This window comes from Piliocolobus tephrosceles, chromosome 12 (assembly GCF_002776525.5).
Source record: "Piliocolobus tephrosceles isolate RC106 chromosome 12, ASM277652v3, whole genome shotgun sequence".
NCBI lineage: Eukaryota > Metazoa > Chordata > Mammalia > Primates > Cercopithecidae > Piliocolobus > Piliocolobus tephrosceles.
In genome coordinates, this window is record NC_045445.1 from 23531260 (window position 1) to 23545820 (window position 14561).

Sequence of the window (14561 nt, forward strand, 5' to 3'; positions counted from 1 at the left end):
AATACTTCTGAACCGTGTTTTCCCTTTAGTAAAATGAAGAAAATAGACTATCAGGATGAGTGGTTTTAGGATATAAGGTTATAATTTATGTCAGATATTTACAGATATGTACTAAGAGCAATACATATGTAGTTGCTCCTAGTACAATAAATTGGACTTTCCGAAAATTATTTTCTATTTGAAAGGAACTAAAAACATTGGGCCAACAAATATATGAAAAAATCCTCAACATCACTAATCATCATAGAAATGCAAATCAACACCACAATGAGGTATCATCTCATACCAGTTAGGATGGCTATCATCAAAGAGACAAAAAATAACAAATGTTGGTGAGAATGTAGAGGAAAGGGAACTCTTATATACTGTTGGTGGGAATGTAAACTAGTACAGCCACTTTGAAGAATATGATAGAGGTTCCTCAAAAAAGGACAAATAGAATTACCATATGATCCAGCAATCTCACTACTGGGAATTTATCCAAAAGAAAATAAATCAGTATATTCAAGAGATATCTGCACTCCTGTGTTTATTATAACACTATCATAATAGCCAAGGTATGGAATCGACCTAGGTGTCTAACGACAGATGAATAGATAAAGAAAAGGTGATATATATATGCAATGGAATATTCGGCCATTAAAAATAATTCTGTCATTCACAGCAGCATGGATGGAACTGACGGACATTATGTTAAGTGAAATAAGCCAGGAACTCAAAGGTCAATACCGCATGTTCTTACTCATATGGGGAAGCTAAAAAAAAATTGATCTCATAGAAGTAAAAAGTAGAACAGAGGGTACTAGAAGCTGAGAGGGGTAGGAGAAATGGCAAGATGGGGAGAGACTGTTAAGGAATACAAAATTATAGCTAGATAGAAAGAATAAGTTTCAGTGTTCTATACTGCTATAGGATGACTGCAGTTAACAACAGCATATTATATAGTGTCAAACTATTATATAGTTTCAAATAGCTAGAAGAAAGATATTGAATGTTCCCAACACAAAGAAATGATAAATGTTGGAGATGATAGATATGCTAATTACCCTGAATTGATCACGATATACTGTATTTATCCAAACATGACTATGTACCACATAAATATGTACAATTACTATTTGTCAGTTAAAAATAAAATTAAATGAAATGAAAAAAGAAAGTTAAATGGCAAACCACAGATTAGGAGCAAGTATATAAAAGACAAATATCTGATTAAGGAATTGTATACAAAATACATAAAGATCTCTTATAACAATAAAATAGGCAAAATATTTTAACAGACACATCACAAAAAGATAATTTGGATGGTAAATAAACATGAAAAAGTGCTCAATGCTCACAAAAATTAAAAGACTGCTAGTTGGCTGGGCGCAGTGGCTCACGCCTGTAATCTTAGCACTTTGGGAGGCTGAGGTGGGTGGATTGCCTGAGCTCAGGAGTTCGAGACCAGCCTGGGTGACAATGGTGAAACCCCGTCTCTACTAAATAAAAAAAATTAGCCAGGCATGGAGGCGTGCACCTGTAGTCCCAGTTACTCGGGAGGCTGAGGCAGGAGAATCGCTTGAACCTGAGAGACAGAGGTTGCAGTGAGCCTAGATCATGCCACTGCACTCCGGCCTGGGCAACAGAGCGAGACTCCACCTCCAAAAAAAAAAAAAAAAAAAAGATGGCTAGTGACAAGGATATGAAAAAACAAGTAATCTCATCAATAAAGGGAATGTTAAGTTGTATAACCACTTTGGAAAAGAGTTTGAGAACATTTTACAAAGTTAAACATACACTTATATAACTCAGCAATTAAACCCCAACATATTTATCCAAAGGAAATGGAAGCATATGTATATATGTGCATATATATGTATATATATGGAAGCATACATATATATGCATTGTTTATTCATTCACCTGTTGATAAACATTTTGGTTGTTTCTAGTTTTTCACTGATATGAATAAAGGTGCTATGATATTTATATGCAAGTATTTGTGTATATATACACACATATATATGCTTCCATTTATATATATTTTCCATATATATTTCCATTTTCCATATATGTTTCCATCTTCCATATATATTTTCTATATATTTTCCATTTTCCATGTAAATATTCCATTTATATATGGAAGCATATATATATATAAATATATATATATAAATGGAAGCATATATATATACACAAATACTTGTATGTCAATGTCATAGCACCTTTATTCATAACAGTAAAAAACTAGAAACAACCCAAATGTTTATCAACAGGTGAATGAATAAACAATATTCTGTACATCCATGCAATGGAATGCTATTCAGCAATTAAAAGGAATGTACTACCGGAAAATGCAACAAAATGGATAAATCTCAAAAATACTCTGCTGAGTGAAAGAAGTAAGAAACAAAGGGGTGCATACTCTATCATTTCATTTATATGCAATTCTAGAAAAAGAAAGGCATAATAAAAATAACAGATCTATGATTGTCTGGAGTTAGGGTGAAAGAACTGACTGCACAGGGGCACAAGGAAATTTGGGGTGAGGTAGTGATGAAAATGTCCTATATTTTAATTATGTTGGTTACATAGGTGAATAAATTTGTCAAAATTAATCAAACTGTACACTGTAACTTAGTGCATTTTATTTTATGTAACTTATAACTCAATAAACTTGATTTTTTTAACAATGAGCTAAATACTTGAAAGGCATTTCTCAAAAAAAAAAAAAAAAAAGATATCCAAATGACCAATAGGACATGTGAAAAAGTGCTCTCAACATCAATGATTATTAGGTAAATTTAAGTTAAGCCCACCAATGAGTTAAAACCACATGACCATGAGAATGACTTAAATTAAAAACACTGACAATAGTTAAGTGTCAACATGGAAGTGGTGCACTTGGAACTTTAATATATTGCTGGTGTGAATAAAATTTTAACTATATTGGAAAACCATTTGACAGAATACTTAAATAACCCGTATGCCTGCCCTATGATGCAATAATAGATATATTTTGCTATATATCTAGATATATTTTCCAAGATAAATGAGTAAATGTATATACAAAATGATATGTACAGAATGTTCCCATTGATTTTATTCATCATAGTCTCAAACTGCAAACAACAAAAATTCCATTAACAGTAGATGGGATAAATGTTAAATTCATATAATGGAATACTACACAAAAATTAAAAATAGACTACGAGCACATGCAACAACATGGATGAATCTAACTGAAATATATTGAATGAAAGAAGCAGAACTAAAGAGTACATACTGTGTCATTCCATGAGTATTACACTAAAAATAGGCAAAATTAATTTATGATGATAGAAGTCAGAATAGTAGTCTTCTATGAGGATAACTGGGAAGGGGCAAAATGAGCCTGCTAGATGCTGAAAATATTCTATATCTTGGTTTGGCCGTGGTCACAAGGTGTTTACATGTGTAAGCATTCATCAAGCTGCACACTTAAGACTTGTGCACTTTATTATATATAAGTTATACTCAACACATTTAGAAATGCAAATGGAATAAGCAATCTAGTAAAAAGACAAAGATTTTCAAATTAGATTTTAAAAACAGAACTCTGTGCTCTTTAAAAGAGACACTTTGCCTAAAGCATGGAAGAAAGTCAAATATAAAAGAGTGGGAAAGATAAACACCATGTAAGCAGTAACTAGAAGAAAGTTGATATAGCTGTGTTATTATGACTCAAAGTATACTTAAGGAAAGAAGGATATTTCATAATGGCAAAGGAATTCAACAACAGAATTCAAAGATTAAAAAAGAATTAAATGGAAGATATAAAAATCATTAGTTTGTAGGGGCATAATACAACTTCAACAGGGAGATGTAAAAATCATAAATGTTTGTGCACACAATTTCACATTTTTAAATACATAACACATAAGTTCATGTAACAAAGCAGAAATAGACAAATCTACAACTGTAGTATGATAAATTAACACATTTCTCAAAGTAAATCAGAAAATGCAGAAAGTCAATACTTATATAAAGATATAAACAACACAACAGATGAAGTTGACCTAATTGACATACATAGAATACCATTTGCAAAAGTAGCAGAAAACACGCTATATTCGAGAGCTCACAGAACATTTCCCAAAAGAGACCATATGTTGAGTGATGAAGCAAGTTTCAACAAATCGTTAAGACTGAAATAATATAGAAGAGGCTCTGTAACCAAAATGGAAATTAACTAGAAACCAATATCAAATAAATAGCCCCAAATCTTCAATTGTTTGAAAATGAAGCAATACCTTATAAATAATTGATAGGTCAAAAAATTACAGTGGAAAGCTGAAAATATTTTGAACTGAATAATGTATTTTGGCATAAACTATCAAAGTGTAAGATTCAGCTAAATCAGTTATCAGTAGGAAGATTATAGTTTGAAATGCATGAACAAAAATGAAAAAAGTTGAACATCAACGATCTAATCTTCCTGCTCAAAGAGCTAGTAAAACAAATTAACCTAAAGAAAGTGTAAGAAAGGAAATGATAACAAGGATAGAAAACATTGCAATAGAAAGCTTATGTATAAGCCAGACACTTTTTTCCACTATTTTATATTTGACTTTCCTCTTTGCTTTAGGCAAAGCACCTCTTTTAAAGAGCACAGAGTTGTGTTTTTAAAATCTAATTTGAAAATCTTTGTCTTTTTACTAAAGGCTCACACCGGTATTCACAGCACTTTGGGAGGCTGAGGTAGGCGGATCACTTGAGCCCAGGAGTTCAAGACAGCATGGGCAACATGGTGAAATCCCACCTCTACAAAAAATACATCTGTATATATGCTGATACATATTCAGAACATATATAATAAACTTCTACATATCAATAAGAATAGATTGACAAAGTTTTAAAATAATAGGCATACAAAATGGGCATCCAAATGATGCACCCATCATTATTCACTGGATAAATATAAGGCTACAAAGAGATACAGCTAACCTACCCTTCTCCCCCACCAATCAGAATGGCTAAAATTTAAAATACTGACCATACTGTTGCTGTAGATGTGAAGTAACTTAAATTTTGATACACTGTTGGCAAGAGAATAAATTTGGTGCAGCTACTTTGGAATATACTTTAGTTATACAGACATATACCTGATAAAAATTTGTCAAGGTGTACATGAGATTGGTACAATTACATCTCAATAAACAAGAAAGAATCAGAAATATGAGTGATATGGTTTGGCTGTATTCCCACCCAAATCTCATCTTGAATTTCCATGTGTTGTGGGAGGGACCCAGTGGGAGGTAACTGAATCATAGGGGCAAGCCTTTCCTGTGCTGTTCTCATGATAGTGAATAAGTCTCACAAGATCTGATGGTTTTAAAAAGAGGAGTTCTCCTGCACAAGCTCTGTCTCTTTGCCTGCTGCCATCCATGTGAGACGTGACTTTCTCCTCCTTGCCTTCCTCCATGATTGTGAGGCTTCCCCAGCCACATGGAACTGCAAGTCCAATGAAACCTCTTTCTTTTGTAAAATGCCCAGCCTCAGGTATGTCTTTATCAGCAGCATGAAAAAGGACTAATGCCACATTCCCAAAAATGTGGAAGCAACTTTGGAACTGCGTAACAGGCAGAGGCTGGAACAGTGTGGAGGGCTCAGAAGAAGACATGAAAATGTGATAAAGTTTGGAACCTTCTAGAGGCTTGTTGAATGGCTTTGACAAAAATGCTGATAGTGATATGAACAATAAGGTCTAGGCTGAAGTGGTCTCAGATGGAGATGAGGAACTTGTTGGGAAATGAAGCAAAGGTGATTCTTGTTATATTTTAGCAAAGAGACTGGCAGCATTTTCCTAGAGATTTGTGGAACTTTGAACTTGAGAGAGATGATTTAGGGTATCTGGTGAAATAAATTTCCAAGCAGCAAAGCATTCAAGATGTGACTTGGGTGCTGTTAAAAACATTCAGTTTCATAAGGGAAGTAGAGCATAAAAGTTTGGAAAATTTGCAGCCTGACAATGAGATAGAAAAGAAAATCCCATTTTCTGAGAAGAAATTCAAGCCAGCTGCAGAAATTTGCATAACTAATGAGGAGCCGAAGGTTAATCCCCAAGACAATGGGGAAAATGTCTCCAGGGCATGACAGAGGTCTTCATGGCAGCCCCTCCTATCACAGGCCTGAAGCCTAGGAAGAAAAAGTAACTTTGTGGGCCAGGCCCAGGGTCCCTGTACTGTGTGCAGCCCAGGGACTTGGTACCCTGCATCCCAGCCACTCCAGCTGTGGCGGAAAGGGGCCAACACAGAGCTCAGGCCGTGGCTTTAGAGTGTGCAAGCTTCAGGCCTTGGCAGCTTCCACCGGTGTTGAGCCTGCCAGTGTACAGAAGTCAAGAACGGAGGTTTGGGAACCTCCACCTAGATTTCAGAAGATCTATGGAAATGCTTGGATGTCCAGGCAGAAGTTTGCTGCAGGGGCAGAGCTCTCATGGAGAACCTCAGCTAGAGCAGTGCAGAAGGGAAATGTGGGGTTGGAGTCTGCACACAGAGTCCTTACTGGGGCACTCTCTAGTGGAGCCGTAAGAAGAGGGACACCATCCTCCAGATCCCGGAATGGTAGATCCACAGACAGTTTGCACCGTGAGCCTGAAAAAGCTGCAGACACTCAATGTCAGTTCATGAAAGCAGCCGGGAGGGAGGCTATACCCTGCAAAGTCACAGGGGCAGAGTTGCCCAAGAACATGGGAACCCACCTCTTGCATCAGTGTGACCTGGATGTGAAACATGGAGTCAAAGGAGATCATTTTGGAGCTTTAAGATTTGACTGCCCCGTTGGATTTTGGACTTGCATGGGGCCTGTAGCCCCTTTGTTTTGGCCAATTTCTCCCATTTGGAATGGCTGTATTTACCCAATGCCTGTATCCCTACTGTATCTAGGAAGTAACTAACCTGCTTTTGATTTTACCGGCTCATAGGCAGAAGGGACTTGCCTTGTCTCAGATGAGACTTTGGATTGTGGACTTTTGAGTTAATGCTGAAATGAGTTAAGACTTTGGGGGACTGTTGGGAAGGCATGATTGATTTTAAAATGTGAGGATGTGAGATTTGGAAGGGGCCAGGGGTGGAATTATATGGTTTGGCTGTGTCCCCACCCAAATCTCATCTTGAATTTCCACATGCTGTGGGAAGGACCCGCTGGGAGGTAATTGAATCATGGGAGCAAGTCTTTCCTGTGCTGTTCTCATGATAGTGAATAAGTCTCATGAGATCTGATGGTTTTAAAAAGAAGAGCTCCCCTGCACAAGCTCTCTCTTTGCCTGCTGCTATCCATATGAGACATGACTTGCTCCTTCTTGCCTTCCTCCATGATTGTGAGGCTTCCCCAGCCACATGGAAATGCAAGTCCAATTAAACCTCCTTCTTTTGTATATTGCCCAGTCTTGGGGATGTCTTTATCAGCAGTGTGAAAATGGACTAATATAATGAGAAAAGACATGAGATGATAGGAAGAATTTAAACACAAAATATATATTTGATCATATGAAAGAATTAGTATTAATTTTGCAGGTGTGATAACAGTGTTGTAGTCATGTTTTGTTAAAAGTCCACATCTTTTAGAGATGCAACCTGAAAATATTGTGGATAAAATAAAATGATGTGTGGAATTTACTTATAATAATCCAGTTTTGTGGGAGGGGGTGAATGGGAGAACAGATGAAATAAGACTGACTATGTGCTAACTGTAATTGAAATTAGGTAATGGATAAAACGGATTTAATTATACTATTACTTCCGTTATTCATTTGATTGAACTTTTCCACAATAAAAAGGAAAAATAAATATCCTCTTCCCTTCATTCTAAAAGAGCACAGATTTTGCGGCCATCAGTTCCCCTACTGATCAGCTGTGTGACTATAGAGAGGTTGCCTAACCTCCCTGATCCTCAGTTATCCTCATTTTCAAATGGCGAGATTTAGAGACCCTGCCTCACAAAAGTTGGGAGGATTAGATAAAATTCTGTTGTCAAGCACTCAGCATAGGGCCTAGCTAGCATACAGCAGGTGTTCAATGCTTTCTGATTCCTTTTGCTTCTCCTTTTTTTTTTTTTCTAACCAAGATATTTCCTAATTCCTCAATCAACATAGATGGAATTTATTTTTTGTCTTTTATTCCCTATGGGACAGTGTTTTCTAAAAAACACAGCAACATGCTCCCCACCTGAGGACTTTAGAATACCTGAAGAGAGGGGTGGGGAGAAACAAGTAATGCTGACATATCAGGACTCCTGGGGGGAAATGCCATTTTGTCCCACAAAGCCCTGGATAGAATAGGTGCCTAAAATGTGCTTACTGGCTGAGACAGTGGGTAGGTGAATTCTAGATTGTTTTTGTTTTGTTTCCCCATATGCGAAGGTGGATATGGTAAAGATGGTGGTGTATATGACACTTCTCCTTCCCTTTTCCCTCACTGGCATCAAAGCCTACTTGACTCACATTTGAAGTACTTAAGGTTCCTCCTTCATATCTCTAATTTCACATCATATCACTACTATTGGCAACAACTACAATTCATGGCATAATGATTAAAAGCTTGAACATTGTCTCTGCTACTAACGCTGAGCCTCACTTTCGCTTGTCTGAAAAATGGGGATGCTACAAAGGGTGGCTGGAAGAATTAAATTTTTAAAAAATTCATGAAAAAGTTAATAACACAGCCTGGCATGTGGTAAGTAGTAAACACTACCTTTTGATGCTGTTACAGTTGGCCTGCAGATCAGGGTCTTTACATATATTATATCTAATGGTCTACACTCCTTGACTCCATCAGCCTCACCAGGAAACCAATTTTCCTGTGGGTGCACTGGTCCCCTCAGTGCCTGCCCACTACAGCACTAATCATCTGGTCCAGCTTCACTTTCTCTCTCTCCTCCCTTCCAAACTGAACTGCCCAATTTCCTAGATCCCATCTCATTACCTCTCGTTGTCCACCAGGTGGCACCAGAGAATGCAAAAAGCCCACGAGCACTGCGCCAAACTTCCCAGAGGCGTTTGAATTCTGCGGGGGGCTTCCTGGACAACCAAACAAGACTTTCTTATGGGAGGAGAGTTTTTATTTTTTATTTAAGGCCTACCCCAAACCACCCTGCATGGGCCATCCTAGCCCATTAAGTAAGGTTACAGCCCTGTCTATACTTTCATCCATGTGTTTCCACCTTCCCTCATCCTCCCTTTCCAGCACTTGGGCCAGGAAGCTCTTCTTTAAGACAAAGTATCCCATTGACACACTTTCAAAAGGCTCTGTAAGTCCTCTTAATTTTGTTTGCTCAGAAACAGTTGTTCCCCTTGCACTTCTAATCATCTCTCCCTATTTCCCCAAAGCCACTCCTTGGTGCTTCCTGGAAGATGTCCACCTGAGGACAAGTCTGTGAGACTGATAGGGGCAGAAAGGAAGATTTGTTGGCTATGGTTGGCTAGATTTCCAAGGTACCTTGATTCCAGAACTATATACTAGAACATTACTGGAATAAAATGTTATTCCCAGGCAAGGCAGATCAAGGTGAGGTTCAGGGTACAGGGAAAGAATGAAGACAAGAAAAAAAAAAAAAAAAAAAAAAAACTCTGGCCAGGTGCAGTGGCTCACATCTGCAATCCCAGCACTTTGGGAGGCGAGGACAGGTGGATCAACTGAGGTCAGGAGTTCGAGACCAGCCTGGCCAACATGTTGAAATCCCGTCTCTACTAAAAATACCAAAAATTAGACGGGCGTGGTGGCAGGCACCTGTAATCCCAGCTACGCGAAAGGGTGAGGCAGGAGAATCGCTTGAACCCTGGAGGCAGAGGTTACAGTGAGCTGAGATCGTGCCACTGCAACAGAGTGAGACTCCGTCTCAAACCAACCAACAAACAAAACCAAAACCTCTGAGAAAAAGTGGTGGCTGGAGAGTGCTTAATATGCGTCAGTTTCCACAACTTTAAAGGAAAATAATAATACTTGCTATCATAATAAGGTTATAATAAGGCAAAAAAGAGTTATTCCTTGTAAAGCACTTAGAACAGCACCTAGCATGTAGCAAGTGCTATCTTTAATTTTATAGCTGTAGTACTACACTTATTGTATTAGCAGCCCTTAGCCACAGTGAAGTCCTCCAGACAGGGTGTTTTAGGAGGCTAACCCTGTCCTGGCTCTCAGTCACTTCAGTCTCCAGTTTTCTACTTAATCCTGAATTCATTCTGGCACACTACAGGATCTGCGACATCCTCCTCCAAGATGTCCTTGTTGATTAATCCCCACTTTCAGCTAAAATCAGTGAGCAGCAAGGGGGCTACAAGAGTATCACCAAGAGCCAACATGGGGCATATCTGTTGTATATCTGGCTCAAGGTAGGTATCAAACTGAGCAATTTTTGGCACCAACAAGAGAGCTAAGGCCTTTGATCCAACCCCATTTCCCCTCTTTCTGGCAGTAGCTCTAGCCATTGCACCCTACGGCAGCTTTGCAAGCTGGCTGGAGTGATATCGCCTCACTTCAACACACTGTGTCACCACCATGCACTCCTTTTTGTGACTTAATGCTTGTTTATTTCTAGGAGGATGAGAAATGTAACATGTTCAAAGTTTTAAGTACAAACCACCATTTTACAGACAAAGCTTCAACCCAGAGAGTGGATGGGAGTTGCTTAAAGTAACAATGCTGGCATGTTTGTTTCTTCCAAAGACTCTAGGTATATCTTCCAAAGACTCTAGGTAATACTGACTCCTTGAGGTCAGGCACCACGATTTCTACTTGATTAGTATTTCTCTTTTTATAGCATCTTAATGGTGGAAGGCCAATGAGCAGCACTCCACCTCAAGTTTTCCTCGAATACAGGATTTGTTGTTCTTCCAGTCTTAAATACCAGCTGGGGGCCAGATTGTGAATACAGTGGTGCATGACCAGTTGCCCTAAAGGCCTGAAGTGGGCTGAGCACTCCCAAACCTACTATCTGTAAACCCTTCTACCATTTTGCTTCCTGTGTTCTTTAAATCCTTTTCAAGGAGCGAGGCTGTGGGTTACAACCAACATTCCTGGTCCTTGCAATCCCTCAGGAGTTGGCCTCTTCACACTACTTCACTATTGCCTAGCATGCACTCAGGTCATCCGCACTGCATAATTCTGGGATGGGGGTAGGAATGGGAAGCACCATTATGGTTGCCAATTGGTTGCCAATATCCTTGTGGTCTATGTGAATAGTGTAGCTACTACTCACTGATCACTCATGATGGGTTAGGCACATCGAATGAGACACGCTTTAAATAAATGTATGTCATTTAGTCCTCACAGCAACCTCATGAGGCAGGTAGTATTATTATCAATTTTCAAAAATGAGTAAAGTGGTATCAACAGAGCCAAGTTGACTTGCCTAAACCTAAAATTAAACCACTCACTAGCAGCCTGGCTCCAGAGCCTACTCTAAAGTATGATCCCATTGTTCTTAAAATGTAGTCTGCATAGACCACCTGCATTAGAATCACCTCAGGTGCAAGTAACAGACTATGGTGTCCCACCCCACCTGAACTGAATCAGAATCCCTGAGCACAGGACCCAGGAATATTTGTGGTTTTACCCAGGTATCTGAAATTAGACTAAAGCTTGAGAACCAATGCACTGTACTTAACACATACACGCTGGCTGACACAGAATCATGCATGTAAATGTATGCCCATGCACGCATATAAAAAACATACTCATCAACACATAATATCTTACATCAGAGTAGTCCTTGGAGATAAGTGGGGGAACGTTTCCATAGTATCTGCTTTTCCAGCCAAATCATCACATCAAGAAATTTGCATAATGAATTCCACATTCCAGCCTCCATAGAAAAAAATGGATATGAAAATACCCTAGCCTTGTTGGATCCTGGCAGGGGATGATGGGTGGTTGGCTTCCCAGACCTATAGCCCATTATACTTCTCCCCCTGTCTGTAAGTCCATTAGGTTATGCCATAAGTCAATTTCAAAAGAAAGTGAAGATTCAAAGGAAGCACGAGATACATCAAAATCCTTGTCTGGCTAATTCTTAGCTGTATGAATTTGAATACATGACTTCATCTCTCTTGCTTCCGTTTTTTTTCATTTGTAAAATTTGTATGGTAATTATAATAGTATCCATTTCATAAGACTGTTATGATGATTAAATGAGCCAATATATTGAAAGAGCTTGGATTCTAAGCCCTAGAATAAGAACTTGGCAAGTTGTACTCAATGTTAGTATAGTAGTACAAGTAATAGTAGTAGTAGTAGTAGTAGTAGTAGTAGTAGTAGTAGTAGTAGTGGTGGTGGTGGTGGTGGTGGTGGTGGTGGTGGTGGTGGTAGCAGTAGTAATAATCAGGTTTTGAGGTTAACATCCAGCCTCTGTCTGTTTTCAGCTGGATTACAAATGGGTCTTTAGGTGAAGAACCTTGGAGAGTTTGTCAATATGGTATGGGAGAATATGTTTTTGGATCTGAACCTACAATGGAAGAAAAATATGAAGATATTTTTCTTAGCACTTCCTCCTCTGTCATACTAATTTAACTCATCATTATTTATGTTATGATATGAAGCTTTATTGCAAAAGCATTCAGTGTTCCCATTCCCTGGCCGTGGCAGATGTTGCCAGGTGTGGGATAAAGTGAGGAAGGTGACATTAGAATGAGACAGCAAGGAGAGGAAATACATATCCAAAATTCCTCATACAAAACCCGTATGGGCCGATGTTTTCTGAAATTCATTATTTGAGATATTTTAGAACGGTAATACGGTATATATACATGGTTTATAATATGGTTGGTAGGTGTTACAAACATATTAATATTTCTATATCAAAATGAATATTCATATAAATAGGTTGAAGACTATAAATAGCCTTATGTTGATTCAGGTCATGTTTTGCTACCTAATGAGTTTTGGTGGTAAACTTGTGAAAACTTTTGGTTTTTGAGATTATTGGATTTACAGATAATGGGTCATGGCCCATGGTCTGGTAGCTTAAGAATGAAAGCAAAGAAAAATAGTCGAGACCCACTAATGAGACCCTGATGAAGCCTCCTTCGTTGTGAATTGGAGGCCCAGTCTTCACTTTTCTCCAGCCAGAGTTTATACCCTTCTTCCAGCCTGAAGTCCCAAAAGTGCCTATCACTTTAAGTGGAAGGTTGTGGATCACATAAAGTTATATCTACTATAGATGCAGAAAACATGATCTTGAGATTTCAGATTTGCATATACCAGGGTCAAGTTTTGACCATGAGTCGCCTCAGGAAGTAAAGGACTGGAACAGAGCACTCTGATTTACTCTTTCCATGTACTAAGATTATGCACAAGATTTTAACTAGAGAAAGGCTACACTATAACCAAAGAATGTGCATCAACCATAGCATCAGAAAATAGGTCTCTTTGAGTTTATCTATTTGGATTTTGTTGAGTTCTCAGATATGTAGATTTACATATTCCATCATGTTTGGGATACTTCTGGCCATTCAGATATTCTTTGTGCCCCTTTCTCTCTCTCTTATCCTGCTGGAGCTTCCATTTATGATGATGTTGGTCTGCTTAATAGTGTCCCACAGGCCCAGCAGGAGCTTATTTAGCCATACTGAAGGCAGGAACATAATCAATCCCTCTTGTCCAGAGCATATAAACTCCCTGGGGGAAGACATAGATGCCAGATACAACGTAGATAAGCCAAGCCAAGAGCAGACAGTAGAAATCATGGAAAGTTGGCTGTACAGTCCCTTGGAAATACTGTTGGCAAGGCTGGTATTTGGGTGTAGAGAAAAGCATGGAGGCTACCTCAGTGGTCATCTACCTTTTTGCTGCCCCCATGTTCTTCATACACACAACACACTATCACGAACTTACATTTTACACTCAGTGACTCTCATGGAGAGGGTGCCTTAGAAGCTATATGTATCCTCACAGAGATAATAGTATGCCCCCTTCTGCACACTCTCTCAGTTCCTCACAGGTTCAAATCACTGTAGTAAATGACACAGTGGAAACCTAACATACTCTTCCCACTAAATCCTTCCCTATGTCACTCTGCAGCGAAGCCCAAAATGTCCCGCCAAAGCCATTCCTGGAGGCTGAGGTATTCAGAAGCAGCCTGAGAAACCAGCAAAAGACTTCAGCTGAGAGTTGGACATACCTGGATTCTACTCTTCACTCTGCTACCTACTAGCTGTGTGATATTGAGAAAATAAATTCTCTCAACATGTTTTTTCAACTGCAAAAAGGGCATCATCATAATAATATGAACCTAATGAATCCAAGTTCTTTCAATGTATTGGCTCATTTCATCGTCATAACAACCTTAAGAAATGGGTACTATTGGCAGGGCGCAGTAGCTCACACCTGTAATCCTAGCACTTCGGGAGGCTGAGGCAGGCGGATTGCCTGAGCTCAGGAGTTTGAGACCAGCCTGGACAAGATGGTAAAATCCTGTCTCTACTAAAATAAAAAAAAAAATTAGCCAGGCATGGTGGCATGCGCCTGTAGTCCCAGCTACTCGAGAGGCTGAGGCAGGAGAACTGCTAGAACCTGGGAGACGGAGGTTGCAGTGAGCCAAGATTGCGC